This window comes from Cavia porcellus, unplaced genomic scaffold (genome assembly GCF_034190915.1).
Source record: "Cavia porcellus strain 051 isolate PalLab524CR breed Dunkin Hartley unplaced genomic scaffold, mCavPor4.1 scaffold_20, whole genome shotgun sequence".
Classification (NCBI taxonomy): Eukaryota; Metazoa; Chordata; class Mammalia; order Rodentia; family Caviidae; genus Cavia; species Cavia porcellus.
The window spans coordinates 17095417-17108387 of record NW_026947503.1 but is presented as its reverse complement, the minus strand read 5'-3'; positions in this window follow the sequence as shown (position 1 = coordinate 17108387).

The following is a 12971-nucleotide window of genomic DNA, read 5'->3' as shown; positions in this document are numbered from 1 at the left end:
TCCTCTGAGAAGATTCTTGGCCAATCAGGAGGAGTGAGCCTTCTGCACTCACTGTCAGCTACCGTGGTCCTCCTTGTCTTCTGCTCCCTTCAAACACTGCATCTCTCTGTGGAAGCCTCTGAGGCTGTTACCATGTGTCTACAGATTTGAACCTGCTCCTCTTGAGCAGTGAGTTCTGTCTCAGGAAGAAGGTGTTTTTCGTCACCTCTGTCTTCTTTGTTGAAGTTTCTCTCTTCACTCTCTTTCTTCAATTCACACTTCAAATTTTTTACGGGTCCAGGGGACCCACTTCCCTTCTTGTCTTCCTCATATTGCTACATTCCAGGGTCTAGATCGTGACTCTTGGATGGTGGCTGGATGGTGGTTCTTTCTTTGCTGCTTAGCACTCTGCCTTCTTGGTTCTCTCCCCATTTTCTTTTAGAGTCATTATGAACAAGTTTTGTGGTAAGACAGAATATATCACTACATATCAGTCATATTGGGATTTTACAGAGATATGAAAACATTACGTGCCTGAGTGTGTGTGTGTTTACATAGTTATTTATGAATATTAATAATCAGCTAATTCAAATGAGGAATGTTGGTACAGATTTAAAATCTTAGCACTTGGGATGTGGAGGCAAAAGAATCATGAATTCAAGTCCAGTTCATAGAATATAACAGCATTCTGTCTCAAAGAGCAAAACAAAATAAAAATAAACCAATTAAGTAATACAATTATGGGGTGTGAAAAATCTGAAATATCAAGGTAAAGCTACAGGATATGGGAATCAGTGTTTTGATAGTGAGTTTGAATTTGTTTTAGGGAAATTTAAGATGCTACTCAAGGTACTTTAAATTATTTAAGATTGAATCAAATTATGGAGAGTAATTTCCTTTGCTTAAACGTCAACTGATTGCATATCTTAACCACATCTACAAGGTAGCCATAGTTAATAATTAAACAAGTGTTTGAGTAAATAAGTAATTTAGACTAGCTAATATAATACTAACCATTAGAAATGAAATAAAAATAATTTCCACTTAATCAGTACATTTGATGATAGGAAAGATTAAAAAATTAACACAAAAGAAATGCTAAATGAAATTCTTAAAATTTAGAGAAAACACAGCAAATGTTTAGATTTTAAAATTACTTTGAATTTGATGTTTTCAAAATGTGAAAAAAAGCCCACGTGATGGCTTTGATTTTTGTTTTGTGATAAATAATCCAGATGAAAGACATTTTCTTTTATGTCAGTATTCTCTTAGTTGAATTGTTAAAGTGAGTCAAAACTACCTCTCTCTCTGAGCATACAAATAAATCTGTATGACCTCCTCTATTTTTTAATAAACAAAATCTTCTGCCCTTTTTGAATTTACTATTAAAGTTAATATTGTCATTACAAAACAGATTTTGTCAAGTTCAACATTCATTTCAAATTATTGACACTGCCAACTTATGAATTTTTATTAAAGTATTTAGATAAAATAAGTAGTAAGCTAAAATTTGAAAATTGCAGAAAATATCACTAGAGAGTATTCAAATCATGTACGTCTGCTGTTCGACTTAACAGCATGCGTAATTTACAAATTTAAAGTTTATTCTGCTTTAAAAATGAGTTGTTTCTTGGAATACAGATCACAGAACTTGTGTGACTATTCATCGAGATTTTTTATCTTTATATTTATTAATTGTATTTCATTATTTATATTTAATTTATTTTTAAGAATATCTTGCTATTCATGAAAAGGTTTATATAGAACATGTAACATGGCAACAGCTTCCAAAACTAGCTTGTGGCCACTTCTTTCATATTTGCTTCTGCCCTGGTTCTCAGATTTGTCAATTTCCACTTTTATCTTCCCACATCAGTATATCTGCCTCTTACTTTCGACATAAAAAAAAAAAAAATCTTCTTTTGAACTGTGAGTATCTCTGTGTTGATGACTGAGTTTTCATTTTCAAGAGGAAATTTTAAAAATTATGTTTTTATATTTTGTCAACTATCGTGTTTTTTTATTAGCACATTAGTTATCGATTGCTGTATAACAAATACCCTAAAATTAGCAACTTAAAAGAGCAGTGCTCAGTTTCTGTGGATCAGGAATCAGGAATCTGGGGAGCAGATTAACTGTCAGATCTCTTCCAGAGGCTTGTGGGGTCCTGTTCTGCGCTGCTCACATGGCTGTTGGCAGGTCTCAGAAGATATTGTGAAGCTTGCTCACATGACTTCTTTGATCAAACTGTAGCTGGAGAATATAGGAGAAGGATGCTACACAGGCAGTGATTTGGGGGGAAGCATGATATATGACAGATATGGTTGGAAAACGACCTGTGTGCATTGCTAAGTCATTTGGCTATTGCCTTATAATAAAGAACACACGGAGTTTTTCATTTTTTAACAAGGAACCGACTAAATGCATTAACTATATTTTACCATATAATAGAAAATAGGATCTTAAGAGTGTGAGATCAAAAGTTCATAAACAGAAAACAGGGCAGAGAGATTTCTGGGTCAGGATTCTGAAAGCTGCACGAAAATCTCATGTTCATGTGCCTGCAGACTGAAGGAGGTCACATTCCTAAGGAAGTTGTGAGCCATAGAGGGTTTTGTGACATTTTTGGTCTGAATTAGAGTCTGAGTTAGGTTTAATATTAAAGTCTGTGTCTCTGGACTTTGACATGGTATTCACCAAGCATCCAAGTACACCCATCATTTCATTTGGTTATTTTGGATCTTTCTGTAACTTAAATCATGAAATGACAATGTGTACCACTTAACACAGCCATGTCCTCCTTTAAATGGTTTACCTGCATTATTTCCTTTGGTCTTCAGAACAATCCTTTAAAGAAAGTGTTATTGTTTTTCAAAATTTACAGATATTATAAATGAGTTATAGTGTATAAATGTTCCTTGTTTAACGACCTACCTGTTTAATGTCTGTTTGGACTTATAACTGGGGCATGCTATTCTGATTTACAACCTGCTCCTTCTATATAAAACCTGTCTTTTTTTTCTTACAGTTTCATATATCTTGTTTATAGAGCCTTGATGACCCTTTTCCTATAGTACACCTTATTTATACAGTACTATTATTTTTTTCTGATTGTAAGTGCAGTACTGTAGTTTTATGTTCTGTTACACGTTACAGTATTGCATGTAAGAGTTAAAAAATAAAGCAAAATCATCAAGTTGAAGTTTCATTTGACTCTTTCTTTGTCCTGAAAATTGTAAGGTACATTCTGCCCACCATTCCTTATTTAGCAGTCAATTCATTTAGGGACATGGTCATTAACAAAGAATGTCTGTTGCTAGGTAGTGCATGGCCACATAGGCAATAAGTGGTCAAGTAGAGATTCAAGCTTAGATAGTGAACAGGAAAACTAATTTTCGCCACTGTGTTCCTGGATACTGCATGGATAGCCAAGCATTGAATTGTGCTCATCTAAAGTAAATGTCTCTTATAGACTGCTTAAGGGAAATAAGCGTAAGTGAACTTAGCTAGAAGTATAAGTTACACCATGATATATTTTTAGCATTTATATAGAACACGTTTCATTGATATCAACATGATAAGAATTTGATTACAAAAAAGTAAGATTTAGAAGTATAGGGCTTTTAAACATGTCCTGTTTTCATCCTCGGAATTCCTGATATCCCAAATATCTTTCCATTTCAACTTTTATTAAGATAAGATGCATTTTTATCTTCAAATAACAATCATAATAACTACTGTGATTAATCCATTACTAATTGAGAAAAATACTTATTCAATAATAAATGAGTTATGGGTTTGATATCAAAGTAAATTTCACCAATATATGTGACAGATGAATTGGCCATCGGATTTTTTTTTCTGTTGTACATAGCTAGCAACTGAGCAGCTGAGTGGCTGCTCTGTAATAATCCATATATGTAAGTTCAATGGAAATTACATGATTTATTTTGCATACATATTATCAATTCATTAACTTGCAAATTTGTAGTAATTACTTTGATTATTTCTGACATACATCTATTTGTATTTAAAGAAGGCCTTAGGTATTAATTTTGGTAATTCTCAACTTGATGTGTGAAGAATAAACTTGGCCCTTAATTTGACTTATTTAGAGCTTATATAATTAACAAGGAAAATTACTCAGCCTCTTTTGATTTTATCAAATTAGGTATAAGAACTTTTTGCATATTTTCATGTATTTATATAATCTTTAGTAAATATAGAAGATTAATAGTAGAACTTCTTAAGTGAATTTGGAAAAAGATTTTCAAGAATATGTTGTGTACTCCACAGCTTCAAGACATGTCACAAATTACATTTTTCCACAACTTTTATTTCTGAATAAGAAGATGATATAAATTATCAATGCGTTGACTCATACTACATTTCATTTCAAATGAACTCTACAAAATATAACTAGCAAAAAATTATCTAAGCACTTACATATAATGAGAAACCATGTTTTACAGCCTATGTAAATGAGTTCTCAGTTGAACATCTGATGTACTGTTAATGGTGTCTCTTACGATTGTTGTACTGTAAGTATTACTCTTATACAGATCTGATCAGTGTACAACCAAGCTTTCTTTGAGTCTATGTTCCTGAGATTCTCTCTCATATCTGTGATAGACATGTGCATGCTTTTCTGTGGTCCTCACTTAAATACCTTCCTCAAATAGCTCTGATATGTAAAAGAATGACAGAAAAACTAAGCAGCTCCAGTGACAATGACGTATCAGGCAACTCCAACTGTTGAAATATCTACTATAAAGAATATAATTTCTTTAATTTATTGAGGTGCCTATAATGAAGTATCACAGGCTATGTAGCTCAAAAAATTGTTTTTGTTTTTTACTTTGTCACAATTCTGAAAGCCAAAAGTCTGAGACTAAAGTGTCTTAAGGTTTACTTTTTCCTGAGGCTGACCTGCTGGGCTTGTAGATGAGTGACTGTCTTCCCATGATATTTTCTCTCTCTCTCTCTCTCTCTCTCTCTCTCTCTCTATATATATATATATATATATATATATATATATATATATATATCTGTACCTCTGCAGAAACACAGAAAACCTGTTTCTCTATGTGTTCTACTGTATTTATTATAAGAATTCTAATAAGACCATATTGACACACCCTCAAGAATACATTTTAACATTTTAATCATATAATACAAAATGCCCTATCCACATATACAATCAAATTCTAAGTTATAGGATAAGGCTTTAATATATATATATATATATATATATATATATATATATAGAGAGAGAGAGAGAGAGAGAGAGAGAGAGTAGCACTGTTCAAATCATAAAACCAAGTTGTGCCCAAAGGTTTCTTGGATTCCCACAGCTCACCAGTCTTTGCAGCACTACCTCACGTCTTAACTATACTGTACTCTATGTAGCTGAACTTATTTGCAAAGGCATGTTAATTTCTGTAGCACATGAGAGTCTGTATATCTCAGAGTCCTTACTTCTGGAACCACGATTGATTAAGATCTTAAGCTGCTATACTCTGTGGCTTTCACTACAGCTGCAAAAAAATGACAGATTACTCAGCTGCTGCCAGACTGTGACCAGAGGTCCCTTTCTTTAAGATGCAGGTCAGCTATGGAGGAGACTTTGGTTTGAAAACTGCTCTTCAATCTTATCAAAAATAGAGCCACACCACTTTCTTTCCATCACCCTTACAGGCATCAGATTGGCCCATCAGATTGACAATGCTTTATCTTCTTGTGTCTTCCATTCCATTTGTATCTTTTTCTTTCCTTAACTTCTTGCGCATCTAGTTGTCTTCACATCTTCTTGTAAAGCCTGCACATGGTCATCAACTTTCTTGTTAGCTTTCCAGTCAGTGAGACAAAATAAATGATATCCACAGTTTAAAGGATGACAGCTTCAATTTAGCTCATGGTTTGAGGTGTGGGGCTAAGTCCATTTTGCTTTGGAACCCCGGCAAGCACATTGCAGTTGAACGCCTTGGTGGCGTGGAACTGTTCACCATTTGGCAATCAAGAAGCAGAGAAAGAGATGAGTCAGGAACAAGAATCTACCCTTGCAGGTCCTGTTCTCAGAGACACACTTTCAGCCAGGACTCACCTTCTAAAGGTATCTTCAACTTCAGATTCCTCAGAAGATTAAGCTGTTAACAAGAGTAGTGCCCCCACATTTTGGTCACCTTTCTAAAGCTCTGCCTCTGGATTCTGAGACTTTTAGGGAACATTTTAGGTCTACACAATAGCACATATGTGAAAAATGTTGGCTTTTTTTCCCTCTCCAGAGAATATGATATAAATTGAAACAAAGAATTTTAGAGTGATAATTCCAGTAGACAGTTGGAAATATATGACAGTGTGGTCAAAATATATAGTAAACATTTAAATTTAAAAAGCATTTCAGTCATGTTGCCATTAATCTCACTCAAAATACTCTTCTTCACTTTAAACACAATTATTCTACTATTCTTGTTGTTTTGTTGAGCAGTTATGGAAGTCTTTATTCTTGTGTGTCTTTATAATTTACGATAAAAAAAGATTGGGGGGAATGCTGTTTCTAAGTGCCTTCCAAGAGAAAGGCAGTCGCTTAAAAGCATTACAGTGTGTACTTATCATCCACCTTATGCACTGGAAATGGAACTATTCAACTTTTGGCTATATTTCAAAGTCAAAATGACAGTGAAAGGTAAATTGACCATGCAAGGTTTTGAATCAGTTGAGGATATAGAGGCATACACAATAATGCAAATAAAAATAATCACAAAAGAAGACTTCTAGGGCTGCTTCAGAAAGTGGTAAGAATGATAACATGTTTGAAGTAAGTGGGAGTGTTTTGAGAATGATTAATAGACAATGTGCTTTTATTATAATACTGAATAATAAATATTTCTATACCTTTTCATATTTTATACATTTGTAGGAAGGCTACCTATCAATAAATTAATGAAAGGCTTAAAAAGATAACTTGAATTTAGAATTTCATATTTCTGAAAAATTACAAAATATTTTCAAGTAAAATTTTGTTTCACAAAATTTCATGCTGAACACAAGCATATTTAACAATCTATTATGCATAAACTCTACATAATTTTCTGTATCAAAATTAGAATGATCAATCACAAATTGTCATCAGGGCTCCTGGGGAGTAATTCTAGCACACTTGCAGATTTACTGGCCCCAAAACTCTCACAACAGGCACAAGATTGCCCTGCTACCAATGACCAAGTAGCCATCACTTTCTGCTTTGAAGCCAGCCTAAAGTAATCACATTAGGCACGTTACCTGTTTATGTCAGTCACCACAGGGATTTCCAGGCTTCTGTTTTTCCTCATTGTACACATTGTAACCACTTTATCTCTTTTCCCAGTCTCCATTAGGTCCCAATTTTCTGTCTTTTCTAGTTCCTAAGATCCTTCCACTGAGTTTTTTGAAATCTATGGTTCTTCATAAGGAAACTTTCATGCTGCACTATATAAAGTTTCCTTCAACACACTCTAAATAAAATTATGTCTGCCTTACAGATACTGTTTCATTGGCAGGTTCTCAAGGGAAGCCATTATATTTCCTTCAGCCCTTACACACTGTGCCTAGATGTGGGTATGAGTTCTCTTGGCTCCTCTTAGCCAGTTTCAGACAATTAACCTCTCTTTGATCTCTTTGATGGTAATTGTCACTTTTGCCTTACTTCTCCTATCAATCAATAAACCTCTAAGCACAATAATCACACCAAATCTCCTCTAATTCCCCACACAAACACTCATCAGGATCGGGTGACTTGCTATCTTTTCAGCTGATAGCATGTTCTCTACCATTTGCCTGGATTGTTCTACTCATTCATCTTATATTTTCAATATCAAACTTCAAACAAACCTACCATAACTACCACGTTTAAAACTGCACACTCTGGCCCATGCTTCAGTGCTTTCTGCATGACTACTAGCAGACCTGGGGAGTGTGTGCTACACTCAGACCCTGGCCAGTGCCTCCGTGCACTTCCTGCATGACTCCTGCCAGCACTGGGGGGCATCATGCTGCTCTCGGACCCTGGCCCGTGCCACTGCACACTTCCTGCTTGACTCCTGCCAGCCTTGAGGAGTGTGTGCCTCCCTTGAACCTTGGCATGCACCTCTGCTGCACCGTGCTTCCCTCACAACCCATGGAATCTTGGGCTGATGCCATCAGTGGACCCATTCCTCGGCCCAAGACCATGTACATTGTCACACTGTGCTTCCTGCATGCCCCACAACACCCAGACTGACACCACTGGGCAGCCTCTTGGCCTACGACCACCTACGTTGTTGCACCATGCTTCCCACATACTCAGTGAACTCCTTGACCCAGTTGCTGGTCCCTCAGGGACACTCCCTGCCTCCTGAACCTAATCCTGCTATTGATCTTCAGCTCCACCTTTCTCCCAGAACCCTGGATTAGAGCAGCCTAACTGTGCGAGCTTGAAGGGAGTTTCCATAACTGCCTCACCCAAACAGAAGATCTCAACAGGCTCCAGTCAGGGTGGTAAGTATGCCCCCAAAATAGAGGTTTAAGTGGGAAAATAGGGCCAGTAGTAAAGCTCCCTCCAATTAACTGTAAGACCTTGGTGAGTCTGACAGGAATCTGAGTGACCTCTTCTGGCACACAGAAAACATCAGGTAGGGTAAGAAACGTGCCTATAATGATGCCCCCAACTTGGAGAAAATCAAAAGGGCTTATGAGACACATGGACACACAATAGGGACACATTAGTGTCTCAGCCAACACAGTACTATAGATGGGGAGATTTGGTGACATGGAATAACCTGAAGATAAAAATAACAAGAGGAACTAAAAGTTAACCTGCATCAATACTACTAGGCTTGTCACCCCAGGAAGAATATAGGACTCACCCAACAGGCCTTGCAATGGGAAGTCGGGTGACTGACCAACCTCTTCATTGTGGGACCCAGCAATTGGACAAACATCAACCTTACAGTAGGACCCCAAGACACATAATACAGCAGTTAACAGTAATGGGATTGAAGGACCAAATAATAACTCAAAGGGGAAAATGGCAAAACAAAAAAGCAAAATGCAATCTCAAACATCTAGTCCACCAGAAACAAGTACAGGAGACATTGAAATAGAGGACTTCAAATGTGACCCACTGGAAATCTCTGAAATGAAAGTGAGTAAAAACAAAACCAAAACAAAACCAAAACAACAACAACAACAACAACAACAACAATAACAACAAAACAGAAAAATCCACAAACAACTCTAGGAGGCTGCAGAGGAAATCAAATTAGAAGTTCTGTACCACGTAGAGACAGAAATAACTACCTTAATAAAGGAGTTGCTCAGTGCAGTTAAACAAGAAATAGATTTAAAAAGTACAGGAGCATGGGAAACTGATTGAAACCTTGAATGAACAATATAGTTAAAAAAAAAAAGAAGAATTCATGAAATGAACTCAAAGAGACACCAAAGAAACAAAAAGATCTATTCAAAGTTTGCAAATTGAAGAAGCTGAAAATAGGATTTTGGATCTTGAGGATAGGATCGCAATTAGTGATCACTAAAGGATATAATTTTTAAAAAATAACAAAGCAGCATCTTCAAGATGAGGCCAAGAGAAACAATACAATATTAATAGGCATCAGTGAACATGCAGGAGTCAATGCAAATGACATAACTAAAATACTCACAGAAGTAATAGCAGAAACTTTCCCAAACATGGGGAAAAACTCTGATATGCACATAAGTGAGGCATATAAAAGACCATACAGTCACAACCAATATAAATATACACCCAGATATATAATAATTAAGATCCCAGACATACAGCTTAAAAATAGAATACTAAAAGCTGTTAGAGAAAAGATACAACTAACCTATCAAAGAAAGGCTATTAGAATCACAGACTTTTCAGCACAAACCCTCAAGTCAAAACGAGCTTGGAGTGAGGTATTTCAAGCCCTGAAAGAAAACAACTTTCAACCCAGACTGATGTACTCAGAAAAAACTTGCATTCAAATTTAATGGAGGAAAAACATACTTCATGACAAAGAACAATAGAAGAAATTCATGGCTACCAAACCAACCCTAGAAAGAGTACTGAAAGACATACTAGAAAAAGATAAAAATGACCATAATCCCCAGAATAACAAAAGAAAGAAACCACCAAGGAGGACAAACAATTAAACAAGGGGAAAAAGCAGAAAGCAAACAACAGGAACATAACATGAAAAAGTCAAGCCAGTACATATCAGTTATATCCATAAGTGTAAATGGCCTCAAATTCACCTATCAAAAGAAATAGGTGCACAGAGTGGGTCAAAAACCAAGATATCACAATATGTTGTATACAAGAGACACATTTGACCCAAAAGGAAACACATCAATTAAAAGTCAAATGATGGAAAACAGTATTCCATGCAATAGGAACCCAGAAAAAGTAGGAGTAGCTATTCTACTTGCAGACAACGTGAACTTTAAACCCAAAATGATTAAACGAGATAAGGTAGGTCACTACATACTCGTTAGTGGAAAAATTCAAGAGGAAGAACTAACAATTATAGGTATATATGAACAAAATACAGGAGCACCCAACTATATAAGACAAATACTAATGGACATGAAAAACCAAATACACAAGAGCACAATTATAACCGAGGACCTTAAAACCACATTATCACAAAGAGATAGATCAACTAGGAAAAAGGCAGCAAAGAAATAATAAAACTGAATCATACCTGTGAACAATTGAACTTAGTAGATGTTTACAGAGTGTTGCACTGAACCACATCAGAATACACATTCTTCTCAGCTGTGCATGGAACATTCTCCAAAATAGAATGTATATTATCCCATAAAATGTTCTTAATTAAATGCAAAGGTATTGAGATTTTTCCCATGCATAATATCTGAACATAGCACATTGAAATTGGAAATTAATGATAGAAGAAATTACAAAACCTGTATAAATACATGAAAATTAAATAACCAACTTCTCAACAACCAGTGGGCTACAGATGAAATTAAAGAAAAAATAAAGCAATACCTATAGTTCAATGAAAATGTGGAAAAAACATACAGTAATCTGTGGGATCCAATGAATACGGTCTTAAGAGGGAAATATATAGCAATAAATTGTCATATCAAGAAAATGAAATGAGCACAAATAAACAACCTAATGCTCCATCTCAAGCTTCTAGAAAAAGAAGAGTAAGTTAAACCCAAAGCTCATAGAAGCGAGGAAACTGTAAAGATTAGAGCAGAAATCAATGCAATTGAAACTAAAAATAAATACAAAGAATTAATGAATCAAAAACTGTTTTTTAGAGAATAAACAAAATTGACAAACCTATAGCTAACGTTATCAAGAAAAAGAAAGAAAAAACTCAAATCCATGCAATAACGACAGAAAAGGGGAAAATTACTACAGATCCCATTGAAATTCAAAAGATCCTGAATATCTACTTTGAAAATCTTTACTCACATAGAGTGGAAAACCCAGAAGAAATGGACATATTTCTAGAAACATGAACTATCAACTCAACCAAGAAGATATAGCAATTATGAATAACTCAGTATCAGCTATTGAATTTGAAAACATAATTAAAAACTTACTAACACAGTAAAGCCCAGATCCTGATGGATTCATGGCTGAATTCTATAAGGAACTGAGAGAAAATTTTGATGCCAATGCCCCTTAAACTCTCAATGAAATTGAAAAGGAAGCAATCTTCCCTAAATTATTCCTGGAGGCAAGTATTACTCTTATAACAAAATAGGATAAGACCCAATCAAAAAGGAAAACTATAGACCAATCTCACTAGTGAACATTGTTGCAAAGATTGTCAATAAAATACTGGCAAATAGAATGCAGCAAATCATCAAGAAGATTATGCATCATGACCATGTGGAATTCATTCCATGATTGCAAGGATGTTTTAACGTATGCAAATCAATAAATGTAGTACACCACATCACCAGAACCAAAAACAAAAGCCACATGGTCATCTCAATAGATGCAGAAAAAGCTTTTGATAAATTCCAACACATGTTCATAATATAAAACCCTTCAGAAACTTGGAATACATGGTGTCAATCTCAATCTTAAAAAAGCCATCTATGGCAAACCAACAGCCAACATTGTACTAAATGGACAAAAACTTAAAGCTTTTACTTTAAAATCAGGAACAAGACAAGGTTGTAACAGGATCACTACTCCTATTCAATATAGTTCTGGAAACACTAGCCAGATCAATCAGATAAGAAAGAGAAATAAAGGAATAAAGATAAGAAAGGAAGATGTTAAATTATCACTATTTGCAGATGACATGATACTTTATATAGAAGATCCAAAAAACTTCATTAAAAGACTACTAGAGGTAATAAATTCAGCAGTGTAGCTGGATACAAAGTCAATGCTCAACAATCAACAGCATTCCTGTACACAAAACAAAAACTCACCAAGAGTGAAATTATGGAAATATGTCCTTCACAATTGCATTTAAAAAATGAAATACTTAGGAGTCAACCTAACTAAGAATGAAAAAGACCTATATTGCTATTTTGCTATGCTAAAAAAAGGAGATTGAAGAGGATATTAGAAAATGGAAAGATATTCATTGCTCTTGACTAGGAAGAACCAACACTGTGAAAATGGCCATACTCCCCAAACTGTTATACAGAGTTAATGCAATCCCAAACAAAATCCCATTAACATACCTCCCATGTCTAGATAAAACACTCCTAAAATTCATTTGGAAACAGAAGAAACCTAGAATAGCAAAGGCAATTTTGAGAAATGAAGGCAAGACAGGAGGCATCTCAATTCCTGACTTGAATCTATATTACAAAGTCACAGTGATAAAATCAGCATGGTACTGGCAAAGAAATAGACCAGGGGATCAATGGAACAGATGAGAAGATACAAAGACACAGCACCTGACAACGGGGCTAAACATGTTCACTGGAAGAAGGATAGCCTCTTTAATAAATGGTGTTGGAAA